At 29.9% G+C, this 18629-nt stretch overlaps 1 protein-coding gene across 1 annotated transcript in view; it reads right to left on the bottom strand.

The window, feature by feature from the left end:
- The window catches only part of LOC129987940 (dicarboxylate carrier SLC25A8-like), a 58968-nt gene extending 49930 nt beyond the window's left edge, over positions 1-9038 (bottom strand). Inside the window, exon 1 of the mRNA XM_056095954.1 lies at positions 8918-9038. The gene's annotated coding sequence lies outside the window, so the exon portion shown is untranslated. The remainder of the gene's footprint in view (positions 1-8917) is intronic.
- Between the last annotated feature and the right edge of the window lie 9591 nt (positions 9039-18629).

Here is an 18629-nt window from a genome sequence, read left to right as displayed (position 1 = left end):
TGGAGTTTCATTATTTAAGCTTTTTCAATGCAAAAGCGAGCGAAAATGTTTGTCCGAAACGGAATAAACAAATTCTCATAGCATTCTTAATTATAATAGACTTTTAGGTTTAATATGAAAAAATAACGAAACTCTATCATTAGACCTTAAATTCCAAGTGGAAATATATCACAAATTTTGCTTGTTAACGGATATGTTAAGCGCATATCTGTTTATCTATCTGTTCTTGTGCAAGTGAAAACGAAAAATCAAAATCGCAATGAGTTAAATGGAATAGCTCTTTCGCCATAGGCTTTATAACCAGAATTGCAGATTCTGAATCAAAATTTTCATCAAATGTCTGTCTTTTCTTCTATTCGAGTGCATGTAAGCGCGAGAAGGGAAATTTGCTTGTGAAAATAAAGGAATGTGGGCACGATGCTCCAATTGTAGTTATGTGTATAATTTCATACGGAATCGTGTAAAGGAAAAAGACTAAAATGCAATCAATTTTCTTTAAAATTCTAAGAATCTGACCGTGAATTATTCGATATTGTGGAAATGAACAAAAGAGTTGAGGGAAAGGGGGATACTTGACACATGCGTTTTTGGTCCGCTTTCTAAAAACAAGTTTCGTAAGCTTTCTAAAACCACAAATATTTACTCTATCTAACATTTTCTAGGGAAAAAAAACATTGTTTCGAAAAACGGCATATAAAGATGCACGATCATTTAATAAGATTAATGAATATTTTCACAAAAAGTAAAAATGAATATTTTCACGAAAAGTAAAAATGAATATTTTCACGAAATGTAAAGAGCCATTTTCAAAAATAATACAACTCACTAATATATAGCTGTTATATAACGTAATTTATATTTAGAATTATGATAATAAGAACTATAAAAGATCTTATTGCGATATTCATCATATTATAACTCTGCGTTCGCAATAAACTAGTAAAGACTTCAAAACTATTAAAAAAAAATTTCTAGATCTTAAACATTGACTTAAGAGTATATATAATATCAAAATTCAAAAATTAAAGAAAGGAAAATTAATTCGGAAATAATAAAATTGCTAATTATTAATATTTTTCTCCAAAATAGGAAGAGATTAAAAATTTACGTTTTTAGTAATTTAAATTTTTTTTCTTTTTTATTATTTCATTTAAATACTGTAAGAGTGAAAATATTCTTATGAATATGAAAATGCTGAGACTAATTTTTTTTTAACTTTAACCATTTTAATGAGTAAGAAAAAAAATGTAAGAAATGAGACATTTAATTCAGATCTAATACAAGGCGTCGAAATTCGAAACTCCATTCAGTCTGTGGAATATGTCTCATCAACTTGATTATGCACATTCATATCGAAATACGAAAGATACTACAAAACTTAAATTAGAAAAATAAATATTTCTGAAAACAGACGATATTTCGCAATTGAATGATTAATTAACTAATATGATAACGTTCATCAAAATAACTTAAAAAGTTTTACAAAGCCGATCACTGGATTTAGTCAACCAGGTTCAATACACTATTATTTTTTAGCTATTAAGTGTTTACTAAAAAAAGGATTTTTTCAAAATTTTTATTAAAAATATTTCCTTAACAACTTTCGAACACATTATTCTTTTAACACCAATTTAAAATCCAGATTAATAAATTTTTCACTGATACAAATTTTATTTCCGTACAACACTTTTTTCTAATTTTAGGAATTTTAAAAATATTTTTTAAGCAAATTTTACTACAATAATTTTATTATTTTACACATAATATTCATATCGGAAGTCAAAGGATACTACAAAATTTTAAATAAATATTTCTACAAACAGACGGTATTTTGCGATCGAATGATTAATTAACTTGTATGATAATGTTCATAGAAATCGTTTAAAAAATTCGACAAGGCCGATCACTGGATCTAGCTGACCAGATTTAATAAGCTATTATTTTTTACTTGGTAAGTGCTTACTAAGAAAGGATTTTTTTTTTCAAAATTTTAATTAAGAATTAATCGAAAACTTAAATTTTGTGTTCTAGAACTTTTGAGCACATTATTGCTCAAAAGTCCTTTTTATTGCAATTTAAAGTCCAAAAGAATAAACTTTTCACTGATATCAATTACATTTCTGTACAATCGTTTTCTCTAATTTTAAGGTATTTTTAAAATATTTTTAAATATATATTTACTACAATAATTTTTACTATTTTAGTTACTGTATTTATACACACGCGTGCTATTACGATATTAAATACATTTTTTTTTGTGTTCTTATTATTGTTGCTACATTAGAAATAAATTTTTTAAAATAATATAAAAACCGATTCAAGCTTAAAAAACTTTCATTATATGATGCAACGATCTAAAAGTTCGAAAATCCGTTATTATTATTTATTTTTCTCTTGCTTTTTCTTTATAACAATGGCATAAATATGTCGCATTTTTTTCTGCTTTATAAATAAATAAGCTCAAACTGGGAACAAACGTAATTTTTCCTTTTTCCAAAGAAAATAAAATAATTTTTAAAATTGACTTCTTAATTAACTCTTTACAGCTAGATCTAGCTAACAGTCTTTTAATATAAACTATTTATTTAGAGACAAAACTCAGGAAAACCAAGACTAATAGCTTAAATTCGGAGCCATTCTGATTCATTCAGTTTAACTGGTCACTTGAATTTTATTAACATTATACTGCAAGCAAATATGTATTTTGACTTTTTTGGCAATTTCAGAATAGGATTCGATAAAAAAAAAGTTTTCCTTTGATAACTTAAAAAAAAAAAAAAAATCCACAGAAACTTTGAAGTAACCTTGTTTCCTACAGGAACAGGAAGAAAGAGTCGTTTGATTGACCTTGTTTATTTGAATTTCATTAATAGAGCTTACAACTATGTTTACTTAAGTTTTAACCAGAAATTTCAAGTACTTATTAATCAGAGGACTTTTCCTAATTGAAATCCCTCGCCTTTTGAATCCAAAGAAGATTTCGTTGACGTCGGTCTCAAACATAATGCCGACGCCGTTCATCATTTAATCGATATTTCCAAATCTTTAAGCTTACTTTCGCAGAAAATGGTTTAGACTGCTGTCAAAGTCGATTATAATATGTAAATATAGTAACTAAATCTTAACGGCACGGAATTGGTTAGAAGTTGATTCCATTTCAATGCCAGGAAGATCGGAACATTTTTTCAGCTTACGTTATTATTCACCCCGTTCTGACTCTCTGGTGATCTTTTTCATAAATAGATCAGATAAAAATGGCCGAGGAGATGAATTGGATATTTATTTAAATCTTCTTTAACTGCGTTAAAAGAGACCTCGTGATGAAGGTGATGTTGGCACATTTTTCAAGATCTCTTTAATTACTGTATCTCCAAAAGGTGTTCCTTGGAATTGCAGCGTTTAAATTTTAAAATAAAAAAATAAAATAACAATGATGCGTCGTCGTATAGTGAATTAAATTCAATATGTATATTAAAGCTTCCCTTTGACTCATTTGGCCTAAAATTTTGATTTCAGTTCTACAAGTCGAACGAAATAATCATAAGTTAAATTTAATGGAACTACTCTTCGTATATTTGTGTTTTAGTGCCCATTGGATGAACAGTCTAATAGTTAATCTTTTGAAAGATTTCATCCAACTTTCGATAGAAATAAACATTTATGAGAAAAAACTTCATATCAAGTTTCATGTGCTGGTCGATTGAACTACCAAATTTTTAAGTAAACACACTGAATGATTAATAAAAAGATGTAACTACAAAGATCATTATTTAAGACTGAAAGAAGTCTAAAACTGGGAGTTTCATCAAACTTTTGCCTATTACTGTACTTTCTCATACACGAAGTATAAAAGAATTGTAACCGTCAGAAAATTCGAACTCGACATTTTGACGAACCTCCAATCCATTTTAGAAGTTCTCCATTTTAGACTTCTTCAAGTTCGAGAAACGCATTTTTGGAAAGTGTCTGTCTGCCTATGATAAAGGTAAGTGAAAAGTCTTTGAGATAGACTGGTGAAATTTGGTGTATGATCTTTATACCAAATTTGTAGAATGTTACCAAATTTTGAGCAAAATCTATTCAGAGAAAGTCTGTTTGGTTGTTCGAATATTTTTTAACACGATAATTACAAAACGAAGTGAACTAAATAGATATAATCGGCACCCATATTTAACATTTATAGTGTAGACAGCTATCAAATTTTGAGTCAAATCCAAGAATTACAAAACGAAGTGAACTAAATAGATATAATCGGCACCCATATTTAACATTTATAGTGTAGACAGCTATCAAATTTTGAATCAAATCCAAGAATTACAAAACGAAGTGAACTAAATAGATATAATCGGCACACATATTTAACATTTATAGTGTAGACAGCTATCAAATTTTGAATCAAATCCAAGAATTACAAAACGAAGTGAACTAAATAGATATAATCGGCACACATATTTAACCTTTATAGTGTAGACACCTATCAAATTTTGAGTCAAATCCAAGAATTACAAAACGAAGTGAACTAAATAGATATAATCGGCACCCATATTTAACATTTATAGTGTAGACAGCTATCAAATTTTGAGTCAAATCCAAGAATTACAAAACGAAGTGAACTAAATAGATATAATCGGCACACATATTTAACCTTTATAGTGTAGACACCTATCAAATTTTGAGTCAAATCCAAGAATTACAAAACGAAGTGAACTAAATAGATATAATCGGCACACATATTTAACATTTATAGTGTAGACAGCTATCAAATTTTGAGTCAAATCCAAGAATTACAAAACGAAGTGAACTAAATAGATATAATCGGCACCCATATTTAACATTTATAGTGTAGACAGCTATCAAATTTTGAATCAAATCCAAGAATTACAAAACGAAGTGAACTAAATAGATATAATCGGCACACATATTTAACCTTTATAGTGTAGACACCTATCAAATTTTGAATCAAATCCAAGAATTACAAAACGAAGTGAACTAAATAGATATAATCGGCACACATATTTAACATTTATAGTGTAGACAGCTATCAAATTTTGAATCAAATCCAAGAATTACAAAACGAAGTGAACTAAATAGATATAATCGGCACACATATTTAACATTTATAGTGTAGACACCTATCAAATTTTGAATCAAATCCAAGAATTACAAAACGAAGTGAACTAAATAGATATAATCGGCACCCATATTTAACATTTATAGTGTAGACACCTATCAAATTTTGAATCAAATCCAAGAATTACAAAACGAAGTGAACTAAATAGATATAATCGGCACACATATTTAACATTTATAGTGTAGACAGCTATCAAATTTTGAATCAAATCCAAGAATTACAAAACGAAGTGAACTAAATAGATATAATCGGCACACATATTTAACCTTTATAGTGTAGACACCTATCAAATTTTGAGTCAAATCCAAGAATTACAAAACGAAGTGAACTAAATAGATATAATCGGCACCCATATTTAACATTTATAGTGTAGACAGCTATCAAATTTTGAGTCAAATCCAAGAATTACAAAACGAAGTGAACTAAATAGATATAATCGGCACACATATTTAACCTTTATAGTGTAGACACCTATCAAATTTTGAGTCAAATCCAAGAATTACAAAACGAAGTGAACTAAATAGATATAATCGGCACACATATTTAACATTTATAGTGTAGACAGCTATCAAATTTTGAGTCAAATCCAAGAATTACAAAACGAAGTGAACTAAATAGATATAATCGGCACCCATATTTAACATTTATAGTGTAGACAGCTATCAAATTTTGAATCAAATCCAAGAATTACAAAACGAAGTGAACTAAATAGATATAATCGGCACACATATTTAACCTTTATAGTGTAGACACCTATCAAATTTTGAATCAAATCCAAGAATTACAAAACGAAGTGAACTAAATAGATATAATCGGCACACATATTTAACATTTATAGTGTAGACAGCTATCAAATTTTGAATCAAATCCAAGAATTACAAAACGAAGTGAACTAAATAGATATAATCGGCACACATATTTAACATTTATAGTGTAGACACCTATCAAATTTTGAATCAAATCCAAGAATTACAAAACGAAGTGAACTAAATAGATATAATCGGCACCCATATTTAACATTTATAGTGTAGACACCTATCAAATTTTGAATCAAATCCAAGAATTACAAAACGAAGTGAACTAAATAGATATAATCGGCACACATATTTAACATTTATAGTGTAGACACCTATCAAATTTTGAATCAAATCCAAGAATTACAAAACGAAGTGAACTAAATAGATATAATCGGCACACATATTTAACCTTTATAGTGTAGACACCTATCAAATTTTGAGTCAAATCCAAGAATTACAAAACGAAGTGAACTAAATAGATATAATCGGCACCCATATTTAACATTTATAGTGTAGACAGCTATCAAATTTTGAGTCAAATCCAAGAATTACAAAACGAAGTGAACTAAATAGATATAATCGGCACCCATATTTAACATTTATAGTGTAGACAGCTATCAAATTTTGAATCAAATCCAAGAATTACAAAACGAAGTGAACTAAATAGATATAATCGGCACACATATTTAACCTTTATAGTGTAGACACCTATCAAATTTTGAATCAAATCCAAGAATTACAAAACGAAGTGAACTAAATAGATATAATCGGCACACATATTTAACATTTATAGTGTAGACAGCTATCAAATTTTGAATCAAGTCCAAGAATTACAAAACGAAGTGAACTAAATAGATATAATCGGCACACATATTTAACATTTATAGTGTAGACACCTATCAAATTTTGAATCAAATCCAAGAATTACAAAACGAAGTGAACTAAATAGATATAATCGGCACCCATATTTAACATTTATAGTGTAGACAGCTATCAAATTTTGAATCAAATCCAAGAATTACAAAACGAAGTGAACTAAATAGATATAATCGGCACACATATTTAACATTTATAGTGTAGACACCTATCAAATTTTGAATCAAATCCAAGAATTACAAAACGAAGTGAACTAAATAGATATAATCGGCACACATATTTAACATTTATAGTGTAGACAGCTATCAAATTTTGAATCAAATCCAAGAATTACAAAACGAAGTGAACTAAATAGATATAATCGGCACACATATTTAACATTTATAGTGTAGACACCTATCAAATTTTGAATCAAATCCAAGAATTACAAAACGAAGTGAACTAAATAGATATAATCGGCACCCATATTTAACATTTATAGTGTAGACAGCTATCAAATTTTGAGTCAAATCCAAGAATTACAAAACGAAGTGAACTAAATAGATATAATCGGCACCCATATTTAACATTTATAGTGTAGACAGCTATCAAATTTTGAGTCAAATCCAAGAATTACAAAACGAAGTGAACTAAATAGATATAATCGGCACACATATTTAACATTTATAGTGTAGACACCTATCAAATTTTGAATCAAATCCAAGAATTACAAAACGAAGTGAACTAAATAGATATAATCGGCACACATATTTAACATTTATAGTGTAGACAGCTATCAAATTTTGAATCAAATCCAAGAATTACAAAACGAAGTGAACTAAATAGATATAATCGGCACACATATTTAACATTTATAGTGTAGACAGCTATCAAATTTTGAGTCAAATCCAAGAATTACAAAACGAATGAACTAAATAGATATAATCGGCACACATATTTAACATTTATAGTGTAGACAGCTATCAAATTTTGAATCAAATCCAAGAATTACAAAACGAAGTGAACTAAATAGATATAATCGGCACACATATTTAACCTTTATAGTGTAGACAGCTATCAAATTTTGAATCAAATCCAAGAATTACAAAACGAAGTGAACTAAATAGATATAATCGGCACACATATTTAACCTTTATAGTGTAGACACCTATCAAATTTTGAATCAAATCCAAGAATTACAAAACGAAGTGAACTAAATAGATATAATCGGCACACATATTTAACATTTATAGTGTAGACACCTATCAAATTTTGAATCAAATCCAAGAATTACAAAACGAAGTGAACTAAATAGATATAATCGGCACACATATTTAACATTTATAGTGTAGACACCTATCAAATTTTGAGTCAAATCCAAGAATTACAAAACGAAGTGAACTAAATAGATATAATCGGCACACATATTTAACATTTATAGTGTAGACACCTATCAAATTTTGAATCAAATCCAAGAAAGATATTATCTGTCGATTTATACCTTCAATAACCTGTAAACGTGATGACTTCAAAACGCAATGACTTAAATTTATAAAATTTGGTATATGATTACGTGACTACAAGAGAAGTTCTGTATCATATTTTGATTTCAATTTGTTGGGAAAAAGTATTTAAGACAAATATTTGATTTTCGGATACTATTAATCGCATGTCAGGGATTAAACGCCAAAAAAAATTCTCCAAGTATCTCACGATAGATTCAATAAAAATACTAAATTCACTTCATTTCTGTAACTATTTCGCCCATGCAAAGCAAGGCTTTCTCTGCCTTTCTCTAAGTTCAAAATTTTTTACCACCCGTATTACAGACTATGCGAGAAAGTTTTGAGGAAACAATTCTCTCTAGTTTCCACTGATAAAAAGTCTCTGTTTTATGTCATTGATTTCTAATGTAATAGCAATGGAGAAGTTCAGTTTTGAAATGCAACTTGAGACTAAACTAATTCAGTAACAAGAAATTCAATAAAGTACTAAACAATCTTTATATCCAAAAAGCGCAAAAAATTTATTTTTATTTCAAATTATGAAATCAAATAAAAAAATATAGTTTTAAACAAACAGTTACATCTGAGGAAGTTACAGTTTTTAGACTATTAGAAAATAAGATACTTACTTTAAAAAAAATCTGAGATGGGATTTAGTCATATGTAAGAAAGAATCCATAAAGTGTTCGCAATACCGATTTCCACGTGAGTTTCAAATGTGAGTGAGTAACTGAATACCCTATGCTGTATTTTAATATGTCCTTTTCTTACTCTCGTGAGCAGCTCTGAAAGACGAAAGTATTTTTACGCAAAAACATTACGGTATTTAATTACTGAAAATAGTAAAACGCACAATACGCGTTCGAATTTAGAAGGAATTGAACAATCATTTTTCAGGTGTGTGTTCAGATGATGTCAGCTTCACCTGAAGGACTCAATAAAGTGTTTATTATGTCGTTCCTGACGTTGGCACGGGTTGTTATTGGAAATGGTGAGTTCAAGAAAAGTTCGCCTTCGCATCATTTTACCCTGGTATTTTTAAATTACCTTTTATACCTTGAGAAAACTGAATAAGAATCAACTGTGTTCTAAAATGGGAAGAATGCATATATATCCATGAATTATTTTTGTAAATGATGTTACAAAATAGCAGCTTTTTATTGAGCAGAACAAAGAGTAAGTATTGTTCGGAAAACAGAAAGCTGCTAATTCATTAAGTTTATTTCACACATGACGGTGGAAACATTAAAATTTGAATAGAGAAAATACATTTATTAGAAAGAGAAAAAACAAATGTCCATGAAATTAGTAGGTAAATTAAAATAATTGGAATTTTTGCACTTTCGTTTTTGCAAGTGCACGTGATAGACACAATTCTTAAAAAAAGTTTAGAAAGCTGGATGCATTTTTTTTTATTTTCTCGTATCTCGTTTGGTAGGATAGAGAAAGTAAAGTAATCGTCAAAAAATGCGAACTCGAGATTTTGACGAATCTATACGTTTTAAACCCCACTGAGTTCGAAAAACACATTTCTGGAAGATGTCTGTCTGTGACAAAGATAACTCAGAAACGCTTTGAGCTAGACGATTGAAATTAGGTTTACGATCTTGACAAGAAATTTCTAAATTTCTATCGAATTTTGTGTAAAATCTGTTTAGCGGAAATTCGTTTGTTCGATTATAAGTTAGCACAATAACTGCAAAACGAAGAGAGTAAAATATATGAGACTCGGTACACAGATATAACATTTATAGTGTAGATTCCTGTCGAATTTTGAGCTAAATCCAAATACGGATTGTCTGTCGGTCGGTCTATATATAATATGTAAACGCAATAATTCAATTACGAAGTGGCTTTAATATATCAAATTTGGTGTGAGATTTTGTGATTACAAGTTCAATTTTGTGTCAAATTTTTGTTTCAATTGTTTGTGAAAAATGTGTCTAAAACACAAATTCGATTTATTCTGGATACTGTTGAAATATGCCAGAGATAAATAGCCAAATAACTTGTGAAGAATGACGCGACTGATTCAGTAAAATTGCTTAATTCATGCCAAAGGTTAATATTTCGTAACTGTTGTACACCACTCCATATAAGGCTTCCTCTGGCATGAGAAGTTCATAAGAGAATATACGAGAAAGTTTTGTAGAGAACCACTCTTGCTGGTTTATTTCTTAAGATTCAATTTAAAATGGTAAATAAAATAATGTTTAAAATAAATTGTAAATATTTATTCAAAGCAATCTTTATATCAATACCATTTGTCTACAATTTCATATGCTACTTTGAGTCATATATATTTTTGTAAATGTATGAGATGAAAAAAATTGTAAGAAGGAACGTTGATATATCTTTTTTATTTCTACTAATTGAATTTAAAGTAATAAAAAAATTTAGAATAAAATGTAGATAATTTGACGAGTCTTTTTTTTAATTTCTGGAAATTTTATTATACATAATAATAAAAAAATTAAGATAAGATAGGGAAGAGGAGATCTAATTGTTATACCTGAGGAGTTGTTATAATCTAATTTTAAACTAACCGTCGGCTGAAATTTATTTATTTATTTATTGCTTGTTGGTAGCTCAAGTTCGTGTGACTTTCTCGGCAACTTTCCAGTTGCTTGCAGTTAGTTAAAACAGAGTACTTATGAAAAATTAATTAATGCAATTATTTGTAATTTTTTTTAAAATTTGATTTTTTTTAGTAGGAGCCCTTGGAGATATCTGTGTAAAATAGGCACCATGAAAAAGTCTAGATTTTAGATAAATGATGTTATATTCATAAGGATGTTATATATAAAATATAAATTGTACCTAACGTTGTCTATAAAAAAGTCTCCCTCAGGTTTACACGAATAAACATGAGATAGAACTTCAAAAATACATGGATAATGCTTCAAAAAATATGTTATAGCCGGCAATGTTTCCCCTTTTTCCTCACATGGTGATTGGCACACCGACGAGATGTCACGTCACCCGTTTTCCCACACATAGTTAAGTGTCTACGGATCACCAGATGTGGACCCTTTTTAATAGTAAAATCATTGTGTCTGGTCATTTGTTGAATCCATGTGAGGATATACAGATGTCTCATCATTTCAAATAGATCCATCTTGTCTCCAAGGGAGAAGAACGTCAAGACATTAAGACGCTAAATTTTTTCCCTTATGAAGAGAGACTCCTGAATTCATCACGAAACGCTCAATCACCAGTAACTGTTGCCATTCATTGTCGAACCCAGGTTGCCGGTATTAGCTGTGAATTGATTATAACTAACATGTGTTCGAGAGGGGTCAGCTACAAAGATGGATCCTCAACAGACACTCTCACGATTGAGGAACGACCGTTGAGGAAGCCGAACAGATATTGAGAGATAGGGAACTCAAGTTCACCAATGAGAAAATCGGAGGCGGATATCTGACGCAAATAAAATGCGGTATTTTTTTATTTTAGAGAGAGAGAGGGGAGAGCAATGAAAGGCTTCGAATTGAAATTCAGAGTGACGTGGATGTCTAGAGAAGTTGTTCCTGATTTTTTGAAAAGCTCCGTATGATTCGGGTTTCTGTGCTGTTCCCGATAAAGATCAGTGAATTTCTGGAGTGGACCCTGGAGTAGCCATTTAGAGCTAACAGCCTGTTAGCATTTTTTTTTTGTTGTTGTTGACGACTTGTCTTCCGATTTGAACAGAACATATATAAGACTGTAAATAAAAGGATTGTTTTGTTACGCTTTTCTCTTATTTGATCGGAATGGATCAATACGTAACAACCCTCTATTAAAAAGTATAGACATTAGCATATATATATATATATATATATATATATATATATATATATATATATATATATATATATATATATATATATATATATATATATATATATATATATATATATATATATATATGGTGAGAGGGTGTTTGTATACACATGAAGGTAGAAACATTTACACGTCTAACTGAGGAATTTCATTCAAAATTTGACAGAAGTATAAAAAATCCGTGAAAAGATTGCAAGCATAAACTCATCCATCTGGCTTATTGCTCTTTCGAATTATTTTACTAACAGACAGATAATCATTCCAAAAATCGATTTTTTTTCAGTCACTGAAAATATTCATGGAAGAATATTCTAATCTCGTAGTAGAATCTTTTGCCGATTCAATGCTTTCTTTCGTATTCTTCATAAAAAATACTAATACGCAATGAGCGATTGCTGAATCTAATTTTTCTGAATAATTATTTTGTTTTGAAATTTTTAACTTTTACTGCTGTTTCAAAATGATTTGTATGACACGTGATCATTTAGAACAGTGATATTACTTTTTCATTTTTTTTTGTTTGTTTTGAAGAAGGAAAATCCCTACTGAACACCTGCTTATTTCCCGTGATACAAGAACACATGAAGGGGAATAAATAATACAGATCAACAGTTTGAAAGATATCAAAAGCCTCTTCTGAACTTCAAAACAAGAAAGGAACAAAGTTTTTATTTTAAAAGTGTACGCATTTAAAGATAATATAAATCACAGATGTGCAAATATTCGGAACTGGAATCCTTCGGTCAAACTGGCCAGTTAAATCAATGTGGAACTACTTGGAAATCTATTTTTACTGAAATCATGTTTATTCTATCAACGACTGCTCATGGAGTCACATTTCTTTAACAAATATTTCTATGTATTTGAAAACTTAACTAAAAATTTTCGCTAAAATCACTGCAGACGATATTAAAAGTTTTCTTTTCGCAATAAGAATATTATTTCAGATGATTTCTTGAAACACGTGAGAATTATTTGCTACTGATTCAAAACGTGTCCACTGCGTAGTTTGGTCACGGTGGAAGGCACATGTTTTCAACATAATTCCACTTTTTTTACTGATAATTTCCTTTTCATTTATAATCATATTTTATTGAATACGTTTTATAGATAATTTTTAAAGGATTTTCTACAAAACAATTCCTTCTAAAATTCTGATGTTTTGATTTATAAGCTTAATAATAACATAAATATTGATTTATAAGCTATTTTTTTTTAAATCGCTTCCAAACAAACTGGAGTATTTTCACTTGAATATTTTATACACATCCACAGCCGGTGCCCTTGCATAGGGGTAGCGTATTTTCCCCGAGATCTGGGCGTCCCGGGTTCGAATCCCGGTTCGGGCATAGTTGTTCCATATGTGTTCTATTTGCAAGGTGTGTGAATGTGCCCCTTCCACAGTAAAAAGGGGTTGTGCAAGCGAATGTGTGTGTGAAGATGAACTTCATGTGAGCTGGAAGTCAGACTTCTGCCCTCGGGTGCTCAGGGGTATTTACCCTCGGAAGCTACTGCACGCCCTTTCCGTGGTAACGCGGACACGACATTATTATCATCATATACATCCACAACGTGACGTGTTTTGTGCTTAATTTCGTCCGGAATAGAATAAAGTCGATTATCAGATTTGAAACTATTCCTCTTGGCTGCTTAACATGCGGTTTACAGAAACGGATCTGTAATTTTTGTGTCAAAACTGTACACCAAAGTTCATTCAGTTAGCGTGCTACATTTTTGAGTTATTGTGTTTGCGCAGAAATCGATTGGCGAACAACAAGTAAATGGATTTTATATACTACCAACTCCAACTTCATTTTTATTTTAGGATTTTTGAATTGTATTGGATGAATGGATAAGAACAGATATACTTCCCTTGGGCGGAATTTGCTCTAAATTTTACAGAAATACCAACGGGATTCCAAAAATTCAGATTTAAGGAGATCTAAAACGGGGAAATTCTTCAAAATATCAAGGTCGAGTTTTTTTTGTTAACGATTGCAGTACTTTCTCTAGATACATTTCGTGCACGAGAAAGTAAAATTGGATTTTAATGCTCTCATATCTTATCATGAATTTTAAATTGTGAATATTTCAAATAAAAACAATGAAAGTCACGTTTTCCTGAAAGACCGGAACCTACCTTTTTCAATTTTAAGACGATAACTTTTTCAAGTCATTGAGAATTCATAATTTTAATCGCAAACATCTCCGGCAATTTCATAGATAACTTTATGAAACTATTTACTGTGATCCTTTATTATGATATAGCTTACAATTCTCCTAACTGAAACTCTTTTATTTTTACCTTCTCCTATATGTAGTACCACAAATTGATTACTCCGAGCCTCCGGAAGGCTCATGAAAAAACTTGAATGACCTAACCGCTGCAACAGCAACACTAGTGGGAAACTGTGTTTGAGACCTAAAGGCCATTACCGGCCAAGATACAACCCTTCCCTAAGGAAGTACGTCCCGTTATCGATGGGAGGAGCAAGACCCCCATCTTTTCGTGTGCCACAAGGGGGGCGAGAACCAAACACCATGCCGGAAGCTTCTCATCCTCAATTATGAGATGCCTCCTAGTAAGTCTGTAAGTTTTCAGTCTGTATTTATAATGAAAATCCAGTTAACGAGGAATCATTTTCATTTATTTTCTCTCATACAATAAGTTCCTTGAAGTCCTTGAAACTTATTGTATGGGATATTGCTTTATGTTCTATAAGCTTACTCAATTAAAAAGTCTTGCACTAATAATATTTGTTTTTGCATCTCTCATAATTTAACAGAGAAAATTTATTAAACGTCGAAATATTCGAACTCGAGATTTTGACGAATCTCCACGTTTTAAATCTCCCTGAGTTTTGGAAAATCTTCGTCTGTTTGTCAATGACAAAGATAACTCAAAAACGCTTTGAGTTAGACGGATATAGTTTGGTATAGATCTTTATACCAAATTTGTAGATTTCTATCAAATTTTGAACGAAATCCTCTCAGAGGAAGTCTATCTATCTGACTGTTCAAATATAAGTTAGAACAATAACTACAAAGCGAAGAGTGCTAGATAGATGAAATTCCATACATAGAATTAGCATCTATATTCTAAACGTCCTTGTGTGTCAAATCAGACAAGGGGTTGATTGTCTGTTGGTCTGTACTTTCTTAAATATGTAAATGTGATAAATCAAAACGCAATAACTTAACTTCGAGTTTCATGACATTAATATCACAAATTGTATATTACATAAAAAAATCATTAAAACAATAGTACAGATAAGAAACTGATATCATTAAAAAGGTCATTTTTTTTAGTTTAAAGATGATACTAACACAATTTTGTGAGATTTTTGGAAAATATAATCTAAATAAATATATAATAAGAATAATTTTGGAAAATATAATCATCAATTCCCATTAGTAAATTATAGCGATTACCCATCTAGAAATGGTTAAACCAATATTGATTTCTTTTACAACTTCTTTTCTCTTAGAGAATAGTGTTTTTGGCGAGTCTTACACAGAGTATTTATAATAATATATTTTTCATCTCCTTTAAATAGCGAAGAATTGAATTAAGTACAGCTATAACGAAGTTCAATTAAGTATGTATAAACATACGGCTAAAATGTTCGTATGTTTATTTGTTTACATTTAACTATTGCCATTCAACAATATGTAATAGGATCGATTTCTGTTTCTTCTTTCTACATATAGATGTTTTCAATCTATATATATAATGAAAATCCAGTTAGCGAAGAATCAATTTTCATTTATTTTCTCTCATACAATAAGTTCCGAAGTTCTTGATATTTATTACACTTGATATTGTTTTATGCTCTATACGTTTGTTCAGCTATAAAATCCTGCACTAATAATACTTGTTTTTGCACCTCTCATAATTTTCCACCTGGATGTTAATGGTGGATGGTATTTTTCTACTGACACAGTTTAAATAAGCTAACACTAACGCCGAACATTAAATTCAGGAAGTATTTATTGCGGGACGCAAACACGATACCGAATTATGTCTTCACCGCTGTTTATATGACGTAAATACATAACTGAATCATTGAGAAATGGAATCAAGCCATTTTGGCAGTGCAGATCTAAACAAGGCAGAGAGAGAGAGAGAGAGAGAGAAGTAACAAAACAAATGCGAAATTTGGCAACTGGCTCTGCTACCTTGGTGGATGATTTAACCGAGTTGCTTCTATAATTAAGGTGAAGCATCGAGGAGGAAAGTCTGCAGGCAAAGCAGTGCAAGCAGATTACCAGAATCATCTCACCTGCAGTTCGTCTACCTTTTGTGTTGAATTTCAGCCAATGAATTGGAAACTTTACTATTAAAAAGTATGAAATTTTTCTAAAAAAAACAAAAAATAATGATATTTTTCCAGATACATTACAGTTCCAGATAACCGAATTAAAGGGAGAAAGCCACTTCGAATAACGATTTTTAGTTCCATTCACTAGTTATATCGAATTTTTCAACAATTGTAGTTCTGAAATGTTTTGATTTCAAAGCGAATTCAACGCTCTTTTTCTTTCTTACATTTATGATCTTTATTAAAATTAACCTGGGAGGAGGCGCATTGGATCTTTGAGGCCCAAGCTTTTAAAAATATATACCATAACAAGTCGGGTTTTTAGTGGTAAAACTCTGATCTCACAGTAACATCTTTCAAGGCCATTTGGAAAGTGACCACAGGCATTTAGGGAACTTTCATTTTCATATCTCTAAAAACGTGTCAAACCCCCGAAGCCTGATGCATTTCATGTTGGGTTACTTAGAAAAGGATCGCAGAACAGTTTTATTTTTAATTTAGTGATATAATATTTTGTTGCGAATAACTAACATTTTTAATTTAAGGCTGGTATATATATCTTGTATTTTCCAGTTTTTAAAGAGCAGTATTCCTTACCTTTCTTTTAAAAACTTCATGATTAAACTATTTTTAGAGAGTGATACTTATTTAAAATATTCGCCTATATTCTATGAATAGTACGTTTTTTGTAGAATAAATATAATTTTCTTTGCCTTTAAAAAATTCTTCGGATCAGCAGGATCCTATGCACGTCCTGGAATAAGTGCAAAGAACACACGTCTTCACCGATTAAAATTATATTTTTATCATCACAATAGGAGCACCAATATATATTTAGTATATAACGTACGAATGTGTCAATAAAAAAAAAAAAATCAGCAAAATTTTTTCTTCGTTCCTTCCGTCTGTCCAAATGCTTTCGTGTAGTAACTTCCTGACATCTTTTCGATAAAAAGACGTCAACAGGCGTTGACTCACTGCATTGTTCGACAAATCTCAGGGCAACCGAAAACAAAAAAAAAGATTGTTTCAGTATGTGTTTTTTTGGCTTAGGGATTTTACAATATTAAATTAAAGGTCGCTTCTAACGAATAAGCATCTTAGATCTGGGATTAAAGTGTGCAACATTTAAATATCTTCTGCAGATTTGATCGCAAGTGAAAAGCATTAACGTATTTATAAGTAATAAATTAAACATCATTATGAAGACGGTTCTGGTATAGTTTTTATGTCATTATTAACTCAGATGTACTTGAGCAGATAATAAAGAGATGAGTAAAAAGAGAACAAATATTCTTTTAGAACTAACTATGGTATATAGGACACTGTGAATGTATATATTTTAAAAATTTTGCTAGAATAAGATTTAATTAACTTTTTGAAATTTACTGAATTGCTTTTATTCTTTCAGTATAAGATTAAGTATACCTTTATTTACTCTGAATCTAAGATAAAATTTGTATTTACCTTAAATACAAGATAGAAGTAAACAAAAAAATTTTTTTTTTGTATTCAATTGCGATCAGCAAAATGCTACGAATATGTTTTATTGAATTTTTTGAGAATAAGGCCTAGTTAACTTGCATTTGATTGAGTCACATCATTCTTTCAATACAAGTATTTTATTCAAATCTGTAACAAAAAAGGAGAAAATACAACAAATAACTAATATAAACGCACATGCTTTCAGTTAGTTCAGTTATATTACTATCCCGTTTTAAAACTACGCAAGGGCTATTTTAAGTTGATTCCCTCAACTTGGTATTCAAACCTCAAAACATACGATCCTGAAAGATTATTTAGTAAAAAAAATTATTTAAACGGTTATTCCCGAATGACAACATGTGAATAAAATAGTAATTATCCTTTCAAGAAGCAAGTAGGGTTTAAAAATTTAATTTTAAAATTTATGCCATTCTTTATTTAGATTAAATACAAATTCGTCAATCGAAGATTTTTCACAAACGGTATGTTGTAATTAATTACTTTGTAACGGTTTGTAATAATTACTTTGTAACGGTTAATTACTTTGTAACAAACGGTATGTTGTATATAATTACTTTTGTTAGCTTTAAAAAAGGTGCAATATTTGAAGAAATTTTAAGGTAGTATTATTTTAATTATCTAAAAATATAAATTAAAACATAATAAAAACATTTAAATCTTAATCTTTAATTTATTTTTATTACATTTA

The sequence above is a fragment of the Argiope bruennichi genome, chromosome 10, assembly GCF_947563725.1.
Source record: "Argiope bruennichi chromosome 10, qqArgBrue1.1, whole genome shotgun sequence".
Taxonomy (NCBI): domain Eukaryota; kingdom Metazoa; phylum Arthropoda; class Arachnida; order Araneae; family Araneidae; genus Argiope; species Argiope bruennichi.
The sequence above is the reverse complement of the archived record's forward strand: the minus strand, read 5'-3'. Positions and strand labels throughout refer to the sequence as shown.